Genomic DNA, 24,025 nt, shown 5'->3' with positions numbered 1-24,025 from the left:
CAATGGAAATCAACCATGGGGGAGGAGGGAGAAGGTGACAGGCAAAAACTTACCAAACAGGTACAATGAACAATATCTGGGTGGCAAGCACTCTTATAACCATGACTCAGACATCATAAAAGTGATTCATGTAACCAAAATTATTTGCACCACATTATACTTTGAAATAAGAAAAAAAACACTGATGAAAGAAATTGATGAAGACACAAATAAATGGAAGAACATTCCATCCTCATGGATTAGAAGAATTAATATTGTTAAAAATGTCCATATCACCTAAAGCAATACATAGATTCAATTAAATCCTTATCAAAATCCCAATGACATTCTTCATAGAAATAGAAAAAAAAAAATACTAGCACTCATATGGAACCACAAAAGATCCCAAATAGCCAAAGCAACTCTGGGGTGGGGGGGAGTTAAAGGCATCACACTTCCCAACTTAAAATTATATTACAAAGCTATACCAATCAAAAAGTATGGTATTGGCATAAAAACAGAAAATTAACCAATGCAATGAATAGAGAATGCAGGAATAAACAAAAAAATATGTAAGTGGTCAACTAATTTTCAACAAGCACACACTAAAAAGACACAATGGAGAAAGGATGACCTCTTTAATGAATGGTGCCGGGAAGAATGGATTTCTATATTCAGAAGAATCAAATTGAACCCTTATCCTATACCACACATAAAAATAAACTCAAAATTGATAAAAGACCTAAATGTAATACCTAAAACCATAAAACTTCTAGAAGAAGACAGGAGAGAAGCTCTTTGACATTGGCCTTACCAATGATTTCTTGGATATCACACCAAAAGCTCAGGCTACAACAGCAAAAATAAACAAATGGGACTACATCAAACTAAAAAACTTTTGCAAAGCAAAGGAAATAATCAACAAAATGAAAAGGCAACCTACAGACTAGAAAAAAATTGTAAACCATATATTAGATAAGAGTGTAATATCCAAGATTTATTAAAAAAAACTCATATAACCCAATACCAAGAAAACATATAACCTAATTTAAAAATGGGCAAAAGATGTGAATAGACATCTCTCTAAAATGACATAAAAATGGCCAACAGGTACATGAGATATTCAATGTTACTAATCATCAGGCAAATGCAAATCAAAACCACTATGAGATACTATCACCCACCTATTGGGATAGTTATTATCAAAAATACAAAAGAAAAGAACACTTGGACATTTTTGGTGGGAATATAGATTGGTGCAGCCATTATGAAAAACAACATGGAAGTTCCTAAAGAAGTTAAAAATAGAACTACCATATGGTCCAGCAGTCCCTCTTCTGGATATATACCCAAAGGAAATGAAATGACCACCGTGTAAAGATATCTACACTCCCAAGTTCATTGCAGCATTATTCATAACAGCCAAGATATGGAAACAACATAGGTGTTCATCAATGGGTGAATGCATTAAAAAACTGTGGCATGTAAATTCTATGGAATATTATTCAGCCTTAAAAAAGGAGAAGATCCTGCCCTTTGCCACAACATGTATGGACCTGGAGGACATGCTAAGTGAAACAAGTCAAACACGGAAAGAAAAATATTGCATTATCTCACTTATATGTGGGATCTTTTTTTAAAAAGGTGAAATACAGAGATAGAGAATAAAATAGTGATTACTGGAGTCAGGGCCAGAGGAAAGAAATAGGGAGATATAGGTCAAAGGATACAAAGTAGAAAACATGTAGGATGTAACAAATATGTAGAATGAACAAGTTAAAAAGCATAATGTACAATATGAGGACTATAGTTAATAATAGTGTATTATATTTAGGATTTTTGCTAAATGAATAAATTATAGCTGTTCTTGCCATGGGGAAGGGGGAATGGGTAACTATGTGAGATGATGAAAATATTAATTTGTTCCACTATAGTTCATATATATACCTTTTACCATATTATATACCTTGAATGTACACAATAAAATTTATTTAAGGAGAAAAAAAGAAGGCAATTTTCTGAACCTGATAAAGGATATCTGTAAAAAACCCACAGCTAACATCAAACTTATTGATGAAAGCCTAAATGCTTTCATCACCCTAAGATCAGGCACAAGACAAGGATGTCTGCTCTTAGTACTTTCTTCAACTTTGTAATAGGAGTTTTAGCTTGGGTGACTATGCAAGGAAATAAAATAAAAGGCATCCAGTTTGGAAAGGAAGAAGTCAAACTATCTGTTTGCAGATAGCATGATCTTTTACATATAGAAAATACTAAAGAATTCACAAAAAACTATTAGAGCTAATAAACAAGTTCAGCAAAGTTGTTAGATACAGGATAGATATACAAAAGTCATTTATATTTTGATATATCAGCAATGAACAAACGGAAAGTAAAACTAGGAAAATTATTTCATTTACAGTAGTATCAAAAATATCAAATACTTGGGAATAAATTTAATCAAAGAGTACTTGTGTACTAAAGACTACAAAACACTGTTGAAAGAAATTAAAAAATACAAAATAAATGAAAAGACAGACTTTGTTAACAGAGTAAAAGATTTAATATTGTTTAGATGGCAATATTCCCCTAATTGATCTACAGATTCAATACAATTCCTAGAAAAATTCCAATTGGCTAGAACTGTGAAAGCCAATCCTAAAATTTGTATGGAAATGTAAGGGACCCAAGTCAAAATAATCTTGAAACAGCAAAACAGGGTTGCAGGACTTGTACTTTCCAATTTAAGTGGGATTAATTCACAGTAATCGAAACAGTGTAGTAATGGCAAAGGATACACATATCGATGAATGGCATAAACCTGAGAGTTCAGAAGTAAACCTGCACATCTATGGTTAATTAATTTCCCACAAGAGTGACAAGACCATTGAGTGGGGAAAGAATAATCTTTTCAACATATTGTGCTGGGAAAATTGGACATTCACATGCAAAAGAATGAATTAGACTCTTACTTCATGCCATATACAAAAAAATAACTCAAAATGGAACAAAGACCTAAATGTAAGAACTGAAATAATAAAAATCTTCAAAGAAAACATAGATAAATTTTCATGACCTTGAATTAGACAATGGTTTCTTGGCTATGACATCAAAAGTACAAACAACCACAGAAAAAATATACTGGACTTTATCAAAACTTAAAACTTTTGCACTTCAAAGGACACTATCAAGAAAGCAAAAACAGGAGAAAAATATTTGCAAAGCATGTATCTGATCAGACCCTAGTATCTGGAATATCTAAAGAACTCTTACAACTCAACAATAAAAGGACAAACCCAATCATAAAAACTAGATAAAGTATTGAAATAGACATTTCTCCGAAGAAGATATAAAAATGACAAGTATTAATACATGAAAAAATGCTAAACATTGTTCGTCATTAGGGAAATACAAATCAGACCACAATAACATACCACTTTACACCCACTAGGATGCTTATAAAAATAGAATATGAATTTTGTTTGGATGAAACAAAATATTATGCTAAGGGTGAAAGGAGTCAGTCACAAAATACCATATGTTTTATGTTTCCATTTATATGAAATGTACAGAATAGGCAAATCTATAGAGACAGAAAGTAGATTAGTGGCTGCCGAGTAGTGAGATGAAAGGTTGGGTATAAATGGAAATGACTGCTAGTGAGTATGGGGTTTCTTTTTGGGGGTGATAGAAATGTTATAAAATTAATTGTGGTGATAGTTGTACAACTCTGTGAATATGCTAAAAAACAAACAATGAATTGTATACTTTAAATGAATAGTGTGGCATGCAAATTATATCTTAATAAAGCTGTTAAGAAATAAAATAACATCAGTGACATATGCCTGTAGCTCCAGCTACTCAGAAGGCTGAGGCAGAAAGATCTCTTGAGCCCAGGAATTGAGGGTTGTAGTCTACTATGATCACAGCTGTGAATATAGCCACCACTCTCTAGCCTGGGCAACATAGCAAGACCCTATCTCTAAACAAATGAATAAATAAAAAATAAATAAATTGACATGCTAGGTTTTTTTTTTTTTTTTTTAAAGAACTGTGGTTCCTTAAAATAGCCACTTTGGAATTTAATGCACTTGGCATATCAGTCAGGATAGAAGAGGCTTTGCTACAGGAACAAATAACCCCCACATCTCAGTAACTCACATCACATCCAGTGCTGGCTGACTGGCTCTCCTGGGCAATCCTTCTCTGAGTGGTGACTTGACGATCCAAGCTCCTTCCATGTTGTGACATTGCCATGTGAAACATAGGGCCACTGAAGTCACTGCGGAAAGGCAAGAGAGAGAATGGACGATGGCTCAAGGGAGGCTATGGCTGGCCTGAATGTGGTACACTTTACTTCCTCCCACGCCCCATTGGCCAGAAGACAGTCACTTGGCTCCAACTTAATCACAAGTGGTACCGAGAAAGTCTTCCCATGTGCCCATGGAAAGTAAAATGGGATTTGATGAGGACATAGCATTGTCTCTGTCCCAAATCACCCATGAACGAGCTGGAGGAGAGGAAAGAAAGTAAAAATAAAAAAGAAAGAAAGAAAGAAACTAGCTACTGCTCAAACTTTTAGACATCCTCTTTGGCAAACACCTTCACATGTAATTGAAAAGCACACTTTGATCTTCCTGGCCCATAATTCCATGTTTGGGGTCATATTGACACCTTTGATATGCATTAGGTCCACCTCCTGCCAGTTACAGTCCCTGTGCTCCCAGCACCCTGGGCATATCCCAGTCGCAGCACTGTCCCCTCGGGTTGTAGATTATCCATCTTAGATCCGTATCAGGAAGGACCACTGTAGTCATTGCTTTACCCCATCTCGTAGCAAGAGCCCTGCCCACACTAGATGCTCAATGTAAGTTTGAGGACCTCAACATATGCTCTCTGTTTCTCAACTAAATTGCAAGCACCTCAAGAGCAGGGACAGTGTCTTATTCTGGCTCCTTCACAGTGTTCAACACACCATAAGGATCAATTAATTCTTGTCTGGCCCAACCAAAGCCAAGCAGATATGAAACAGATATGATCATTCAATCATTCATCATGTGAGGATCAACTCTTGGCCAGGCACTGAGCTAGCTGCTGGAGATTTCAGCTTTGCACCTCTAAGTCAGGGACTAAGGAAGATGCTGAACCTTCACCCCTTAAAGAGATCTTCTGGCCTCATTTGAGATGAGGGAGGACGTTGGTGCCCCAAGAGTGGTCACCACATCTCAGAGTCTATAATTAGCCTCCCACAGAGTTTTGGTCACAGCTTGATTGTGCTAGACCTCCCCAGCTCCTGCTAGGGGAGGACTCTGCACTGGATTTCAGCAGTGTTTGGTGCTGTTGGTGCGGGTGGGGGCAGAGGGAGGGGCTGGCCCTGCATCATAGTTTTGCCCATGCTCTAGTGATGAATAGTACCTACCCCTTTTCTGTAGTTGACATTTCCTTATCTAGGTCTTTGGCTGTTCCTACTCCTTCAGGGGCAGAGAGTAAACTAGTTTCTCAGTTCGTGGTGCGCTATCATCATTTCTCCACCACTGTCCTGCTCCTCTTGCACTTATTCCTTTTCATCCCCCTCCAACCCCCACTCCTGCACATTCGACCCTTCTAATGTGCCTGGTGTTCATCCTTCTGTTTCTCTGTAAACTTGAGTACCTGAAAAGTTGGTTAATAGGCACATATTTTCAGGTTATTGTAGACAATATGGGGTTATAGATTTTGTTCGTGTTCTTACTCTTCTCACTCAGCACAATTTTTAAGGCTGTAGCCATACTGCCAAGTGTCCATCCTGTTTGTGGCCATGGGTAACCCATGTGACCATCTGTCCTTTTACTCATCCATCCCCCAGTGATGGAAGCCTGCCTGGGTTGCCCCTAAGTCCCCACTGTCCCCAAACAATGCTGTGATAAACCACCTCTTCTCTGTCCCTTTGTGTGCCAATCTTTGGGACATATGCCCAGGAACAAAATGTCTAGCACTAGAATTATACAAATATCATGTCACTAAGCAGAGCAGGATCACCCTCTAGAATGACTGTGCTCAGCTGTGTGTCAGCCGACAGTGCAGGAAGCGTCTCCACCCTCACGTCCCTGTGGCTGACACAGGCACACAGGGAGGCCGGTGTGGCTCACAGTCTAGAATTAGCAAGGAAAAATCATCATTCTGAGGTCTCCGGAAAGGCAGTATTTCCTGAGTGACATCCTGTCTCGTCTTTTATTAGCCCAGGGTCCTTTTCATCCCCCAAACATCCCATGGCCCTACACGGGCCTCCCCACCGCAGACTTGGCATCTGGGGGGTGAGCAGGAAGGGGAGGCAAGCTGGCCAAGCTCCAATCCAAAGTGAGGTGATTTGCCTCAAGGAATGGCTGAGTTGAGACCAGAAATTCCCTGGCTTCTTTGACATTCAGGACCCAGTGGTGCAGGGGTGGGGGTGGACAGGAAGAGGGAGGAAGAGAGAAAAGGGAAGAAAGAGAAGGAGCCAAACCAACAAGGGCAGATAAACAAGGACATTCCCATGGCTTGGCCCCAGGGCACTTAGAAGTCAGAACCTCAGGCAAAGTCCCTAGCAGAATTTCCTGATGGAGTATCACAGTGTCACCACCCAGCCGTCTCCCTGCAGCATAAGGCCACCATCGGGATCAGCAGAGGGGTGCTGGTCACCCCCTGCCTATGCAGAGCCTGTGGATAGTGACCTGCACCAGTAGGAGTGAGAGGAGGTGAGCCCACCACAGACAGTCATGCCTTGGCCCCACTCTTACTGACCCCAACATCAGAACAGCAAGTGCCAGGAAGAGGAAGTGGGAGAGTTATGTGGAACCACCCCGTACCCCTTTCCATCTATGAAAATACCAGGTTTAGCCTGCACTGAGTGGAGAGGAGTAATTGACATTTGAAAATGAACTATCAGAGGACTTCCCTTTACAGCAGGCTAGCAAACCAGTTAACCTGAAAATCATACCTACTGAAACATGCCCAGAATTGCGGGTAAAATAGGATAGGCCTTTAAACAATAGTTGGCCTTACAGAAAGTAAAGAGCCAAAAGATGAAAAAGGAAGCAACAATTAGATCTACAAGTACACGAGTGCCCCATCCTCCTACCAGGGCCATGGGGAGGACTGGTGTGCTCTCAGTAACTCGGGGGCTTGGGTTTTAATGTTGTGGGGAACTGGGAGAAGAGGCCTTGAACCTGCCTCCCAACACACATAAATGAGGGGCCCTTCAAAGGTGGGATGTACCCTCAGTAAAAGTCAACTAGAAAAAAATTCATCCTTCATCCACTGGCAGTTCTGTCATGGATGTTGGATTTGGCCTGGGCTCTAAGTAGTGAAAATGATTCTCTTGTGAATTTGTCATCACAGGCCTGTACTCATGTGATAGGGTCAGGTTGTAAATGACCCACATGGTCCAGAAAACCCCAAGCCAAAACATGGGTGTGGAAAGCAGTCCTGTGACGACCCTAGAGTCCTTGGCAGAAGCAACCCCAAAAGCACTCTGGAGGGACCCACCATCATGTAAGGTGCATAAGACTCCTAGGGAGAAATCCCCATTAAGACCAGCTCACAATCTGAAATTACAAAACACAGGTAACACCAAGCCAATAAACAGTGGGAATGGAAAGACAGCAGAACAATCAAAACAGAATCTATAAGTTGGTTTAAAATAACTTAAGACATAAAAGAAGGAATAAAAACACAGCAAAACGTCAAGGTATGTGAAAAAATAAATTTTAAAAAGAACACTTTAAGAAGTTTGAGAAATTAAACTTTTTTTTTTTTTTTTGAGAGAGAGTCTCGCTCTGTTGCCCGGGCTAGAGTGAGTGCCGTGGCATCAGCCTAGCTCACAGCAACCTCAAACTCCTGGGCTTAAGCGATCCTATTGCTCAGCCTCCCAAGTAGCTGGGACTACAGGCATGCGCCACCATGCCCGGCTAATTTTTTTCTATATATATTTTTAGTTGGCCAGATAATTTCTTTCTATTTTTAGTAGAGACGGGGTCTCGCTCTTGCTCAGGCTGGTCTCGAACTCCTGACCTCGAGCGATCCGCCCGCCTCGGCCTCCCAGAGTGCTAGGGTTACAGGCGTGAGCCACCACGCCCGGCCAAACATTTTAAAATATAGTTATTAAAATAATAATATCTCTGGATAGGTCTCACTGATTCTCAAAGCTTATCACACATCGGGATCCCCTGGAGGTCTTGTTAAGCACAGATTGCAGGGCCGCCCCCAGAGTTTCTGATGTGGGGTCTGAGAATGTGCATTTCTAACAACTGCCCAAGGGAAGCTGCACTGCTGATCTGGGAACAGCACCTGGAGAACCACTAGGTTAGGCAGATTAGCTCTGGACACAGAGGAAACTTCTGACTAATCAAAAGTAGATGACAAGTTATCGACTAAAGCTGGGTTATATTACTAGTGCCCCTATGCAGGGAGGAGGAGTTTTGATAGGATACTGTAGAAAGCAGTAACTGAGAAAAATAAAACCACTTCCATGTGTATACTTCAAGTATACATTCAGACGTCAACAGTCTAAAGTATCTTGTCCAAGGTTATAAGAGACAAAGAAGAAATTTATTAAAAGTTGATAAAGAATATAATTATAGGCATTTATGTACCTAGCAACAAAATATGCAAAGCAAAACTGGACAAAATTGAAGGGAAAAACAGACAGTCCTACAATAACGGAGACTTTTATATCCCACTTTCAATAATAGAACAGACAAAAGAAAGAAAATAAACCAAGTAGACCTAACATATACAGAACACTCTACCCGACAGCAGAAGACACATTCTCAGGTGCACGTGGAACATTTTCTAGGCTAGATCATATATTAGACCACAAAACAAGTGTCAATAGATTTTAAAAGACAGATACCATACAACGAATCTTTCTCCAACCACAACAGGATGAACTCAGAAGTCAATAAAAGAAAGAAAACTGAAAAAAAAAAATCACGAATATGTGAAAATAAAACAACACATTCTTAAACAACAAATGGGTCAAGGAAGAAATCACAAAGGAAATTAGAAAATACATCGAGACAAGTGAAAATTAACCCAAAATTTATGAAATGCAGCAAAAGCAATGCTCAAAGGGAAATTCATAACTGTAAATATCTACATTTAAAAAGAATGATCTCAAATCAATGTAGTTACGGAGAAAAATCAATGAAACCAAAAGTTGGCTCTTTGAAAAATCAACAAGATTGACAAACCTGTACCTGGACTGACAAAGAACAAAAGAGAGAAGCTGCAAATGAAGTGTTTGGTTTAGAGCAACACACAGGTAGTGAGTGGCAGAGCCTGGTGTGACTTTGGAGTCTATCACTGGGCTAGGCCAGCCGGGGTCCCCTTTGTATGGTGACACTGCCCCACGTAGCAGCCCAGCGGAAGCCGTGACTCTCAGAGTTGCTGCTACTCTTCTCTCTGCCTAGGTCACAGTGACCCTGCTAAGCCTATCCCCACCCCACCTCCCTCCCAGACAGCTCCAATGACCAGGGCTTGCAAGCACCTGCCCTGGTCACCCATACCTGGGACCCCTCACTTCCTTTCACACACTCACGATGCACAGGCAGCAGTTTCTGCAGCAGCCCGGGATGGGAAAGCCCTTCTTCTGGGCAGTCCCCAAGGGGATTTCAGCAAGAGAAGAAGAACAGCTGCCACCTTTTAGAGCCCCCTCCCCACTCCCAGCACCACCAACCTGCCCTTTCCCACCCTATTCTCCTCCACTCAAAACCCGAGGGGCAGACAGGTCAACCAGCGGCCCCAAAGCATTTTAGCTGAGGCCTCTGGACACAGGACCATGGTGGGTGTGTTAGTTTCCTAGACTGCTGTAACAACTTACCGCAAACCTGGTGGCGTGAAACAACAGGAATTTAGGATCTTACAGCTCTGGAGGTCAGAAAAGCAAAATAGGCCCCACTGGACTAAAATCAAGGTGTGGGCAGGGCTGCATTTCTTTCTGGAGGCTCTGGGGACAACCCACTCCCTTGCCTTCTCCAGTTTCTAGAGGCTGCTCTCATTCCCTGGCTGTGGCTGCTTCCTCCAGCTTCAAAGCCAGAAAAATTATGCCGAGACCTTCCCGTGCTACCGCCCCTCTGCTCTCTCGCTCCTGCCTCGTCCACTTATAAGGGCACGTGATGACATTGGGTCCACCTGGGTGATCTGAGCCCAAATTGATTAGTAAACCTAATTCCATCTGCAACTGTAATTCCCCTTTGCTGTGTAAGGTCCCATGGTCACAGGTTCTGGGGAGTAGGATACGGACATGGGGGGAGGGGGATTATTCTGCCTTCCACAGTGGGGAACTTCAGACCCTATGGGCGAGATGTTTGGAGCTGGTGCCCTTAAAACCCTCTGCAGTTCCAGCTTCGACCTGGGGCCCTCAAGCACCCGCCACCTGGGTTTGCTGCCGTGGGAGGCTCTGACCAGCATTGGGCCCTGAGGACCCCCAAGAAATCAGAGACCCTAAAGGTATGTGTGGCTTGCTCACGGCCCCCCATCTCTTTAATGTGCACCGGTTAAAGCTGGCACTGGGAGAGAAGAGCACAGCAAGCCGAGCTCCCTTTGTCAGCTTTTCCGTCTATCACAATAAAGGCCTGTGCCGGACCCCGGCGCGTGCCGGACTCGGAGTGAGGAGCCGCGGCCTGTATTCGAGGAAACTGAGCCACAGACAGTGGGAAAATCGCGACCACTGGTGTCAAAGGGACGCCAGCTTAAATCCAAGCGCTGCCACTCATCAGCTGCGCGATCTAGGGCGAGGAGCGCGTCACCAGGCAGGAGCCACGGCGTCGCCACAGTGCCCCCTGCCGGCCGGGCGCCGTCACTTGCGCTCCCCGCCTGGGAGCGCACCCTCCCCCTCCGGTGCACCTGGGCGCACACCTGGGCCCGTACCTGGGCGTGCAAGGCGGCATCTTCGGCGCTCACCCTGGGCCTGATGCTTCCCGCCTCGCTCAAGAGGGAACGCTGGAAAAGCCCAATGTGTCAGCCCTGTCCCACACCCAGGTGGCCTGTGCTGGCCCGAGGGCAGAGCAAGACTGTCACCTGGGGAGAAAAGCTGCCTGGCGCTCTCCAACAGATTTGTGGGGGTGGAGGATTTCTTCACCAATTTTCATCTGGGTAACTCCAGAGCCAAACACAGCTTTGTGAGCCTCTAGGGACCCCTGAACCTGCATCCATCAACTGGACGTGAAGAGGGGAGTCCAGCAGCACCTACGCTCATTCTAAAATCAAACGCTACCGTTATTTGCCAGACATGGTAATATGTGTCTTATTAGCTATTAATTCATCCATCAAATATTTATTGAGCTTCTATTCTGTGCCAGGTCATGTGCTAAGTGTCTGGGATGCAGAGGCAATGAAGAGTCACACTCACACACACTCCTGCCCCCTCCATCTGCATTACTGTTTGACATAGCACCAATTACCCTCTAAAATACTACATATTTTATTGTTCTTATTTCATTGCCTGTTACCACACACGTGCAAATGCACCCCCACAAACATCCCCACAGACAGACATTTTTGCCTGTTTTGTTCAGAGTTGTATTCCTAGAACTTAGGACAGTTGCCTTACACATAGTAAGTGCCCAGTTAATATTTATTCATTCAAGGCGCTCACAATTTAGTAACCTAAAAGCTTCCTAAAATTAGGAGATTACATTCTCCATTTTGCAGAAGGCTGAGGATGAAAAGGTTAAGTGGTTTGCACAGAGTGATTTAACTTCTGACGGTGGAGTTGGGAGGCAAACTCGGGTCTATTGACTCTAAACCCTGTGCTCTGAGTACTCCCCATGTGATAATTACTAAATAAAGCAGAGAAGAGAAATCACTATTATCAGCATTGTTTTTATTAATCTTGAGTAATGAACTAACAGAGAAAGTTCGTGTGGCAAAATGACAGACCACATCTGCTCAAGAATCCCTGATCATTATGTATAAAAATGACAAGTGAAATCAATTTATTTATTTAAAGTTCTACTGAGATAGGAATAAAGTAAGGGAAACCAAGGGTGGAAATCACATTGAAATCAAAACTCCATACAAGTGAGCTGATTGTTTTCCTGAAGGCACCTGCTGATCCCTGGTAGCCTAGAGCCTCAGCGACACTGAGCTGTGCTCTGCACAAAAGACAAAAGGAGCAGAGTTCACCTGGGGGAAGAGTTCTGATCAGAGACCCCTGCATAAAGTCAGGAATTCCAAAGGTGGGTAACCACAGAACCAAAGAAGTAAAACATTCCCTTAGGAAACCCTTAACCACCTGCCCATAGTCAGCTGCGAAGGGGGCAAGAATTTACACTCCCTGTGAAAACTGAAGGATGCTACCAAGTAGAACTTTTAATTTAAAGTGACCTGACGTTGGTAGTGCTTCCTGGCACCTAGCATAAGCAAATATAAGTTCTCTTTGAAATATTTAAGCTGAAGCCTTAAAGATTTCTCAAAGATAGTTACAAGGAACATGACTTCATAATTAAAAGTCACAAAACCTGTGAACAAACGAAGTGCTGTGAGAGAGGTTCCACGCTCAGTAATGGTAGGTGGGTGGATCAGACCATCTCTCCCCCTGAGAAAAACAGGAACTCTTGACATCACTGACAAGTAAACACGCCAGTGAGAAATTGTGGGAATCCCAGAGAAGTCAGCCCAGAATTTGAAGCCATTTTGATCATGGGATATCAAATGGGGACCAGTGGGCCAGGTGCAGTGACTCACACCTGTCCTAGCATTCTGGGAGGCCAAGGCGGGAGGATCACTTGAGCTCAGGAGTTCAAGAGCAGCCCAAGCAAGAGTGAGACCCTGTCTCTACTAAATATACATATAAAAAAAATTACCCAGGCAACTAAAAATAGAAAAAACAGCAGTGGGTGATGGCTCACCCTTGGAGTCCCAGCTTCTCAGGAGGCTGAGGCAGGAGGATCGCTTGACCTCAAGAGTTCAGGTTGCTGTGAGCTAGGCTGATGCCAGGGCACCACTGTAGCCTGGGCAACAGAGTGAGACTCTGTCTCAAAAAAAAAAAAAAAAAGAGACCAGCCCTCAAGGTTGAACTAAAGACCAACTTCAAAATCATGCCAATCCCTGATTACATTAAGATGACCTGGGATAACTAGTTCTTCTAGTCTATTGCCTACAGAAAAAGTAATCCTTTTAAAAATGTACCTACAATGATGATCCAGAACCTCAAATTACCTCTCAAATTTTTTATATATAATGCCCAGCATTTTATCAAAAATAGCCAGGGATAACAGAGGATAAGATATTAGCAAAAGTCAAGATAATCAATGAAGTGTAGAAATGGACCAGGAAGTATCCAGGATTTGAAGTTATCAGAAACAAACCTCATGAGGCTGTAATTAATTGGTTCAAGAAATATAACAGAATTTCAGCAAAGAATGTGAAAATATAAAAAGTGTTTAAAATAGAAATCCTAAAACTTAAAAAAATGAAAATTATGAACACAATAGATTAGTTTAACAGGAATTTGAATTCAAATGAAGAAAAAGTGAACTGGGAGATGGAACAGAGGAAAATATACTATACACATCAAGTCACAGGAAGACAAATGGTTGGAAAATAGAGAAGGAATGTAAAAAGCATCTAGGATGTGATTTTTAAAACCTAGCATATTTTTAATTAGCAATCCTAGAAGGAAAGGAGAAGAGAGAGTGGGGCAGAAATATTATTTAAAAAGATAAAAGAATTTTCAAAAACTTAAGCAGAATTATAATTCCCAAAAAGAATAAAAACAAACACCACCATGTCTACGCACATTGCATCAAACTAATGAAAAATAAAGACAGAAAAATCTGAAATCATTCAGAAAACAAAAAAAATCTTCAAAGGAGCAATATTAAGACCGATAACCGACTTTATAACAGAAACAATGGAAGCCAGGAAACAAAGGAATGGCATGGTAAAATAGCTGCCAAACTAGAATTCTATACCCAGTGAAAACATCCTTCAAAAAATGAAGAAGAAATAAAGAGCTTTAAAGACAAACAGCATTGAGAAACTCATTATTGGCAGAAATTTTTAAAAGGGTATTCAAATGAAAAATCTACCCACAAAGAAAACCAGGTGCAGACAATATGCCAATTTAAGGAAGAAACACTAATAACACTAATCCTACACAAGAGCTTCCAAAGCATAGGAAAAGAGGGAATAAAATCAGAGTTATGTACCACATTAACAGAAAAAAGGAAGAAACGTCATCTGCTCATTAACATTTAGAGAAAATTTTTAAGATAGAAATTAAATATGCTATATTCATAAAATGGAATATTCAATATCAAAAGATGTCAGTTCTCCTCTAATAGATCTATGCACTCTGATGCTAAAAATCATGTAGGTGCTGACACACAACGTGTATGGACCTCAAGGGAAGTATGCCGACTTTAAAAAAAAAGCCACCTTCAAAAGGTTACATTTAAAATTTAAAAGGAATCATATAGTATGTAACCTTTAGAAGTTGGCTTCTTTCTTGAAATAATGAAGTTATAAAGATAGAAAACAGACTAATGGCTGCCTGGGATTCATGTTAGGAGGTTTGGGAGATAGCCAGTGCAATACGGCAAGAAAAAACAACTAAAGGGTAAGGATTGGGAAGGAAGAAGTAAATCTGTCATTATTTACAGTTAACATTATTGCATGCATAAAAAGTTAACAAAAACAGGTAAAACACTAAGGCTAACGAAAGAATTCATCAAGGTCACTGCCTGCAAGGTCACTATAAAAAAACTCAATTGGGCCGGGTGCAGTGGCTCACGCCTGTAATCCTAGCACTCTGGGAGGCCAAGGCCAGAGGATTGCTTGAGGTTGGGAGTTTGAGACCAGCCTGAGAAAGAGCGAGACCCCGTCTCTACTAAAAGTAGAAAAAATTAGCCAGGTGTGGTGGTGCACACCTGTGGCCCCAGCTACTGGGAGAGGCTGAGGTGGGAGGACCGGTTGAGCCCAGGAGTTTGAGGTTGCAGTGAGCTGTGATGACACCACTGCACTCTAGACTGGGCAACAAAGCAAGAATTTGTCTCAAAAAAAAAAAAAAATCAATTATATTTGTGTATGCCAACAACAAACACCAAGAAAATAAAATTTTTCTCAAAAAGCTGTTTAGCTTGATTAGCCTGGGCTGTGAGACAAAGCACCGCAGACTGTGTGGCTTAAACAACAGAAATTTAGTGTCTCACAGTTCTGGGAGTGAGAAGTGCAAGATCAAGGCAGGGCTGGTACCTTCTGAGGGCTGTGAGGGAGAATCTGCTCCAGGCCTCTCGCCCAGCTCCTCGTGGTTGCTGGTAACCTGCCACGTCCCGTGGCCTGTAGAAGCATCGCCCCAGTCCCTGCCTCCATGTTCACTTTGGTGTTCTCACTGTGTGCACGTTTCTCCTTCTTATGCTATAAGGACGCCAGTCATTGGATCAGAGGCCCACCCTACTCCAGTCTGGCCTCATCTTAACTAATTACACCTGCGACAACCTTATTTTCAAATGAGAGCATATTCTGAGTACAGGGGGTCAGGACTTCAATACATGAATTGTTGGGGGACACAAGGCAACCACCACGGGGAGGGGAGGATCGGGACAGTCCCTCCACAAGGACAGCCCAGACCTTCGACAGACGGCTTTTTTGACATAAATTCCACGACCCCAAGCAGAGTTAGAGAAAGTGTTACAAGACCTGGGGAATCGGCAACAGCTGACTTTTCTCTGGGAAATCCCCGGCTCTGGAAACAAATTAGGATGTTTACAAAGCATGTCGCAGGATGTTCTCCACATGTTACATGACAAGCGCCCAGACCCGTAGACACTGTCAGTTCCTTCCCAAAGCCTCAGTCTGTGAGGCCAAAGGCATGAGCTGGGCCTCTTTGGGACAAGCCACTGAGCCTCCTTCTTCACCTGCAAACTGGGGAGAGTTATGCCAACCTCACAGATACACGAAGTGCCTCTCATAGCAGCCCCAGCACCTGCGCCCAGCTGGCTTCAGAGGGGCATGTGGGCTCCCCAACTCCCCATCCCTGCTACCCCTGAAGACCCCACACCAGGGCCTTCCCATGGCAAGTGGCTGTCAGCTGGTCACCACAGGGGACAGGCAAGGCCCCCTCCTTGACCAGGAGGGCTCGAGACCCTTGGAGCCTCCATGACTGGGCATCCTGACCATCCCTGCCCCACCATCCAGCACTGAACTCCCCCTGTCCAGAAGCCTCCTGGGGACCCACCGTCAGCTCTGCTCTCTGGCGTCTGTCCCTGACTCCCTCAGGACAAAGGGCATGCTGTCCGCTTTCCCACAAACGTCCTTCTTCCCAGCCTGTGACACCTTTCCAGCACACTCTGGGGTGCCCCTGAGTCTCACACGAGATTCTTGAAAGGGAAGGGGGTCACCAATCTTACCAGAACTAGGACCTGCATGAGGAGAGTCACACGCAGCAGTCCCCTGGGGGAGCCACCACCCTTCACACCCACTGTCACAGCATGCTTGACATGGCCCAAGGCAGACCAGTGACAAGCCCTTCCTAGGCCTTTTTGCTAGAATTACTGGAAATGATAGGCTTTTTTTTTTAAAAAAAAAAAAAAAAAAAAACACTGTGGGGCAAATTAAGGATCCCTGTCATGTACAGATAGGATAAAATGGAGATAGCAACACCTTCTTCCCTGGTCATCCTGGAGATAAAATAGGTCCTAAAGATAAAGTGCCCAGAGCAGAACATTAGTAAATCCTGACTGTTCTTCTTGTTGCTGATTGTCAAATGATGGCAGGAATGTATGGAAAGCATCCATAAACCATCCCAGTCGGCAGAGATGGGTTTACCATGAAGCCAATGTAGCTGAAGCTCTGGAGCCCTCAACCGCATCGCCTTGTCCAAGGCCCTATGTTGAATTCTATTTGTAACTTTGTTCCTTTTCCACCAAGAAGACAATACGCCACAAAAATTGTATAATAAGCTTCATGTCCCCAAAGCTTATACCCCATCCCCTATGTCAGGCATGGGATACAAAAGAAATAGAGATTTTTTAATCAACAAAATGCAGAGGGTGAACCAAATACTATTTAGCTTCCTCTTTTTTTTTTTGTTTTTTTTTCTTGCTACAGCAACAGTGGTATATTTAGCTTCCTTCTAAGGCTAAAGTCTTGTCTGTCTGTGATCCTGATGTAACAAATCATTCTTTCCGGATTGGACTAGGGCTAGATTCAAACCTTTAAACAAATTTGAAAGCTTGCCCTTAAAAACAATTTATCATTTTACCCTAAGATAATAAAACAGAAGCCAGGAAGAAATTCAAAGTGCTTAAATTTCCATTAAGGAATAAGTTCAGGTCTCCCAGGAAAAGACAATGAGCAAGTACCTTTCCCAGGGCAAAAGGAAAGGAAGGCTGGCCCGGCAGCTCCCCAGCGGGGAAGCCAGAGCCAACAGCCAGAAAAGAAGTCACTACAGAAGAACCCAGAGCTGGGAGGGAGGGACAGGGCTCACGGAAGCCTGTGCACTAGCTTCTTAACCCCAGCCTATCTGAGGAGCAGGGAAGAGCCATACAATAGAGGTAAATAAATAGCAAATTCATTGGCATACAGAGGAAGATTATGTGTGAAAGCCTGCTTTTCCTGGTGGGAATTTCCTGAGGCAACAGGAAGCTATGAAACTGTCTTCAGTCAGCCAGCCAGTCGGTTAGTCAATCAATAAACTTTCCGTGTGTTTATGTTTGAGGCGCCAGACTGGGCCCTGGAGATGGAGAGGACAGCTGACAGATGGACAGCACAGACCTCTGGAAGGGGACACTAAACAGGGAGTGTCTGCCTAGCCCAGGTGCCATCTGTAATGACACCTAACATCTTTAACTTGGGTGTCGTGCAGATGACAAAGGGCGTGCTGAGAATGCCAAGAACAACAGCTCTGAAATGGGGCCACCCTCCTCCCAGCTGGAAGGAGGTGCTGTGACTTCCTCCGTCAGCGTCAGCTCCCATCACACAGGAGAGACAGGTAAGGATGTATCTTTCCAGGCCAGGCCCCCTGCCTTGACTGTAGGCCTCGGGCACCGTGCATGTCCTGTTTCTCCAGCCATCCCCGTGGAAGGCTTTGTCCCTTCTAAGTGTCTGCAATGCATGGGGTCACGAGGGCCCAGCTGACGGAGCTGGCTCCATGCCCTGCAGTCCTGGAATGTCCAGCCCGCACCTGAATGCTGTGTTGCATCATCTTCCCTGGAGGGCACAGAGCCATGACCTACCCCAGCAGCAGCAGCAGCCATGGGCATTCTGTGCCACCCTCCCATCCCCAATGCTCTGTGGCCACCCACACTTTAATAAGGTCCCCAGGACAGGGGCCTTAAGTCTTCTTGGAGGGGTTGGGGATGTTTGCATAGAATGTCCTAGGTGAATTGCATCTTGAGAAAGAAATGCTAACTCCTTCAGCAGACAAAAAAAAAGGGGATGGTATTCTAGATAGAAAAAATGGGGAGGCATGAGAAAACATGAGGTCTGGTAGGTGCCTGTAAGAGGACGAAGCAAGACAGGTGAGGCCTGGGAGAGTGGAAATTGCAGGCAGGACTTATGAGACCCGGTGCCCAAGGGGACATGAGCTGAGCAGGGAGGAGTGAGGAGGGTACCCAGGCTCCTGGGCTGCCTCATGACAGCTTCCCTCTGTAAAGTAGGGATTGCATCCAAGTGCAAACCCTAAAATATTGCATCCAAGTGACGTAATATTAGCTATTGTCATCTGACTGTGCTAATTTGGGGTATTAAGCTACACGCATTCCCATTAACACAGCTAAACTCTCATTTTCCTTTTATTAAGGCTGGGTTTAAAAACACACGGAGAAGGTAGCCCCTTTCATGGGTTAATTTGCAGGGTGCTGAGATGTGTCACTAGCTGGTCACTAGGTCCTGAAGTTTCACCCTTTGGATCACGTCCATGACTGTCTCCCATTAAAATACAAATGTTGTGCCCAGGAACACTGATCTGCTTCTAACCTTGTAGAGTTTGTCGCATCTGAGCTAATCTGGGGAAGTGGGAAAAGCGAATGGTTCATGCAGGTGAGGACTGTGTGGACCCGTCTGGAGTTCATTGCACAGTTTGGTGAATAAGGCTCAGGCCATAGCAGGGCAACTCAGGGAGCTGCAAGCAGCCAGAGTGACTTGCTTCAGTGCTGGAGGAAGTTCTCACAACTTTATTGTCAGGGCAGCAGCCTAGTTGGAGGCTTGAACTTTTGAGGTTCAAGGTTCAAACCTTTGGGTTTGATAGAGATGAGCTCTGCCTTTTCTAGCAGAGATGGCATCTGGGGCCTCAGGGAAGGATTCTTTTTTATGCAAGAGGCTTGGGAATATGGCCTTTGCCAGGCTGAGAAATGGGCCCAAATAGAAACCTAGGCACATGCTACAAATTGGCAACTGTTTGCTGACTGCTGTGTGTGTTTGTTTATAAATATCCAGTTCTTTCGAAAAGAACATGAGGCACCTCACAAAATTGACATGTAATATGTTAATGAAATTTTTTTTTAAAGCTTTGAGAGTTAAACTTAACTCTCTGGCTAAGCTTTAACTCTTAAACTCTCTGGGTTAAGCTTGCAATTTTGCTGTGCACTTCCTTGCAGTCAGGGCAAACAGGGACACACCCTAAGTTGCATAATTCTCATTAGGGCAACACCTCACAAATTCCTCTCTCTGGCCTCCTTCCTCACCCCCTCACTAAGGTCCTCAAAGCCTCAGTGAGTATCTGTGGTGTGACAGGCCCAAGGCAAGGAACAGAGGGCCCGTCCTCAAAGGGCTGCCAGCCAAGGGTAGTGTGTTTCAAACTCTTAATGACATCCCACTTCACCGGGCAGGCAATCGAGTGAGCCACACCCGGCAATTTACAAAATGGACCAGGACAGGATGGAACGCAGCACAGGGCACTATCCTAGTCGGGAAGGGTGGCCGTGGATCCTTCCAAACTGATTTCAGTTTTAGGTTCGGACATGAGTCCTGGGTTGCAAGCACTGCATGGGGCATGGTCAAAAAAGTTTGAAACACACCAGTCCAGCAGAGGAGATGGTGGGTGGGGGAGAGGGAGCCCACGGCTGCCTGGGCACCCCTCACACTCCTCATGAGTGATCGTGCCATGGTTTCCATGTGACCACACTAGGTTCAGTTTCTAAAGCAACATCCTCGAACCTTTCTTCCTAATTCCCACCACCACCCTTAAAGAAGTGGACTCCAGCTGGGGGGTAAAAAATTCCTCTCAACCCAACTGTTGCTGTGGGTAACAGCACTCTCAATTTCGGCATCCAGATCTCCAGAAAATAAAAACCATTTCAGGTGGCAGGAGAATAAAATGGAGAGAGCTCAGAGGATGGCCCAGTTGAGAGCAGACGTGGCCCCGTGGCAGCGTCCCTGCAGGAGGACAGGGATGCCTGGGCCTCATGACTACAGCATGTGGAGCACCAGCAAAGGGGAGACCCGGCTCTCGGCAGAGGAGCCAGAGCATGGGGGCTTGGCCTTGACCTCCACGGGAGGAAGGGGCCTACTCACCCTTTCCACTGCCATTTTCCCCAGCACAACTGGAAAGGAGAAGGGCTGTGGAGTTTGCAAACTCTAAGCATTTTTTAAAAGCCCAAGTATCCTGCTATGAGTAAATAATTCCATGGCTTCAGAGCAAAGCAAATGCCACAGGCTTGGTGCTGGGAACACCCTGAGTCTGTCTTCCAGGAGGGAACCCACGGTCTGGGTGGAAGTGGGAAAGTGCTACCTGGGGCTGATTTGCAGGGACCTGTGAGCCCTGAGCCCTCAGGCCTGGCTGGTTCTTCCCAGGAGGACAGGGAACCAGCCAGTGAGGGGCCTGCAGCACCCAGCCTGGGTGTGCAATGGTGGCCAGAGGGCTCCCTCTCAGCAGAAAGGGGCTCAGCTGACATCTCCCGGCCAGACAAGGGGCCCGTCACCACCAGCAGCATTGCAACACCAGGGTGTTGTTAAGACCAAGGATTTTGAGCTCTAGGCTAGACTGCCAGCTTTGAATCATGACTTGGACCTTGGCTGTGTGAACTTGGGCAGCTTACTTCACCTCTATGTATCTGTTTCCTCATCTGTAAAATGGGGGTGATGATACAGGTCCACAATTCCTTGTTTACAATTCTAAAATCCAAAAAGTTCTACAGAAATGATATATAAATACATGCATACATATGTATACCCAGATGCTCTTTGACTTACCTTAGAGTTATATCCTTTTAAAGCCATCATAAGTTAAAAATATCGTAGGTTGAAAATGTACTTAATATGGCTAACCTACTGCTGTGCTCAAGGCACTCACATGGGCTACACTTGGGCAGAGTCATCCGGCAACATGGTACCTGCAGCGTGTCAGTCATTTACTCTCGTGATCGAGTGGCTGACTGGGAGCTGCGGCTCAATGCTGCCGCCCAGCACCACAGACAGTTTCATACCACATATGGCTGGCACGGGAAAAGATCAAAATTCAAAATTCAAAGTACAATTTCTACTGAATGCATATGGTTTTCATACCATCATAAAGTTGAAAAATTATAAGTCAAACCATGGTAAGTTGAGGACCACCTGTACTGAAAAAAAAAAATTTAAAGGCAAATAGCCAAATGGAAAAAATTGGCAAAAGGAAGGCAACTCAGCTGTAGCTGCAGAGATTTCTAGTTGCTTCCTCCAATTACCATCCCCCTAACCCTATTCTCTTTGGTAACAGAATCCTGATTTTACTGAGGGTAACCATTTGCCTGACTCAAAGACTCAAAGTTTCTCAGCCTCCCTTGCAGCTAGGTATAGCCACGTAAGTTCTGATCCCATGTACTCAAGCAGAAGCATCTGGTTTTTCTGCCATATGCAGCTGAACCTAATCCAGTTAACACAGCAATTCACAGAGTAATTGCTATGTTTGTTTGTCATCCAAATGACAAACACAAAATGGAACCCAAATTTGTTAGTATTTAGAAAAATGCAAATAAACAACATACCACTTTATACCCATCAAACTGATTAAAAATAAAATGTGTTAATACGTACTGTGGGCAACGGTTCAGGGAAAGAGGTTCTCTAGTACACTGTTGCTGAAACATGAATTGTTATGACATCTTTGGAAAGCAACCTGGCAGCACCTACAAAATTAAATTACATATATTCTTCAATCCAGCAGTCCCCTTCTGGGGACTCTAATTCACAGTAATAAAAGAATTCATGTGTATGTAGGCTGTATTTGCATGGATGTTAACTATAGCAATGTTTATATTGGAAAATAGAAAATAAAGTGAATGCCACTGGCAGGGAAATGGTTGGATGAGTTATGGTTCGTTCATACCTTGAGTATCTTCTCCAAGTTGATTCCCAGGAAACACCCCCTAAGACTGAGATTGGTGAACAGCAGGGTTATCGGGAAGTGCTTTGGGAATTACCTGTACAAGAGAGGTCTCTGCCCACCCGTGGAGAACTTGAGCTGAACAGGCTTGAGAGCTGACGTGAATTGAGCACAAGGCCAGGCTCTGGTATGTCCACATTATCAGTTCTTGGCTGTGGATGTCCCCAGGGTGGAACTGAACCTTGAGCGAAGCAGCCATCAGCAGGCAGGGATTCCCAGAGAGACTCAGCTCTGAGCCACAGAGACCAACAGTCCTGGAGCTGGGGCAGTCTGAGTAGGACTCTGTAATGTCCATTACTGTCCACACCTTGGGCCACTGGGGTCCACTAAATTCATGTGGTAAGTTCACTTCACCTGGGAACAGCTCCTTTAAGATTCTGTCTGGTCTCTGCTCCTACGGAGCAGTAGCTGGTCACAAGGCCCCAGCGAATACACATCAATTTCTTCCTCTACAACCCATTCCAGATTCCCCCTCAGCCTCAGCCAACTCCTCCATGGGGCAGATCCCAAAGGGGTCTCAGCCTCTGGTCACCATGCCCTGCTCAGATGCTGCACCTGGCAGGGAAGTAGTGAGCAATGCCCCCGGGGCTCCCCTGGGACCAAATGCACCATTCCATGCCCGTGATCTAACAGCACCGTGAACCTCCTCACCAGCAGGTCAGTTAATTGGCCTCACATGTCCCCAGCTGGATTAGGCTGAGACTTGACCTGCTTATTGGTCTGGTGGCCCAAGAAGAAGGAGCTAGATCCCAGGTGTGAGGGAGGCACACGTGGCATCTAAAGGCAGAAGCTTCTACAGGTTGCCTTCAAGCGATGGGGGATGCCACCTTCTCTGCAGGCCCCAGGCTCAGGGCAGTACGAGGTTTCAAGATTTCCAAGTGTGTCCACCCATCTCTCCCCACCCCTGAGTCAAGGCCCTGACCCTGATAGAGCCAGCTTGCCAGGGCTGAGAATCCAACCTTCTCTGCAGCTCTGCCCGCCTTCAACCAAGTCTAGGGCCTGATTCTCAGTTTTTTCTTCTCATCAGCTGCACAGGATGAGAGTCTTTCTCTGCTGTCAAAGAGGCCCTCTGGCTTCCGTACTTGGCACTTTATCACTCTCCCCCTTGCACTGTCTATTTTCAATGCATTCATTGTCCTCAGCAACAGACATTTGATTCTAAGATCCTTATAATGACTACTTTCTCTGTGGCTGCCCCGATTCTGGAATACTGCACCCACCGCTGACTTTCCACCAACACCCACCTGATACGGACTGAATGTTTGTGTCCTCTCAGAATCCACACATTGAAGCCCTCATCCCCACTGTGATGTTATTTGAAGGTGGGGCTTTTGGAAGGTGATTCGGTCATGAGGGTGGAGCCCCCATGATGGGATCAGTGTTCTTATAAGAAGAGACACAAAAGAGATGATCTCTTTCTCTATTATGTGAGGACACAGCAGGAAGACGGCCATCTGCAAGCCTTCACTAGACACTGGATCAGCTGGTGCCTCGACCTTGGACTTCCAGCCTTCAGCACTGTGAGAAATAAATGTCAGTTGTTTAAGTCACCAGTCTGCAGTGTTTTGTTATAGCAGCCCAGGCTGGCCAAGACCTGAGAGTTAACCAGCGCACCACGGAGGCACACCAACAGTTACTGGGGAACCACCTCTAAGGGACGGGATTTTCATTGCTGGGCAGCAGGGGATCCAGCTCCAAAATCTCCTTTTAGGGTCAGCTTCC

At 44.5% G+C, this 24,025-nt stretch overlaps 1 long non-coding RNA gene across 2 annotated transcripts in view; it reads right to left on the bottom strand.

Moving 5' to 3' along the window:
• LOC123644958 overlaps positions 1-24,025 on the bottom strand; it is a 53,999-nt gene that overhangs the window by 21,044 nt on the left and 8,930 nt on the right. For both annotated transcript variants that reach the window (XR_006737330.1, XR_006737329.1), the window contains exon 2: positions 4,141-4,261. This is a non-coding gene — a long non-coding RNA (uncharacterized LOC123644958). The remainder of the gene's footprint in view (positions 1-4,140; positions 4,262-24,025) is intronic.

The sequence above is a fragment of the Lemur catta genome, chromosome 9 (genome assembly GCF_020740605.2).
Source record: "Lemur catta isolate mLemCat1 chromosome 9, mLemCat1.pri, whole genome shotgun sequence".
NCBI lineage: Eukaryota > Metazoa > Chordata > Mammalia > Primates > Lemuridae > Lemur > Lemur catta.
Note: the sequence above shows the minus strand (reverse complement) of the source record. Positions and strands in the feature narration are given on the sequence as shown.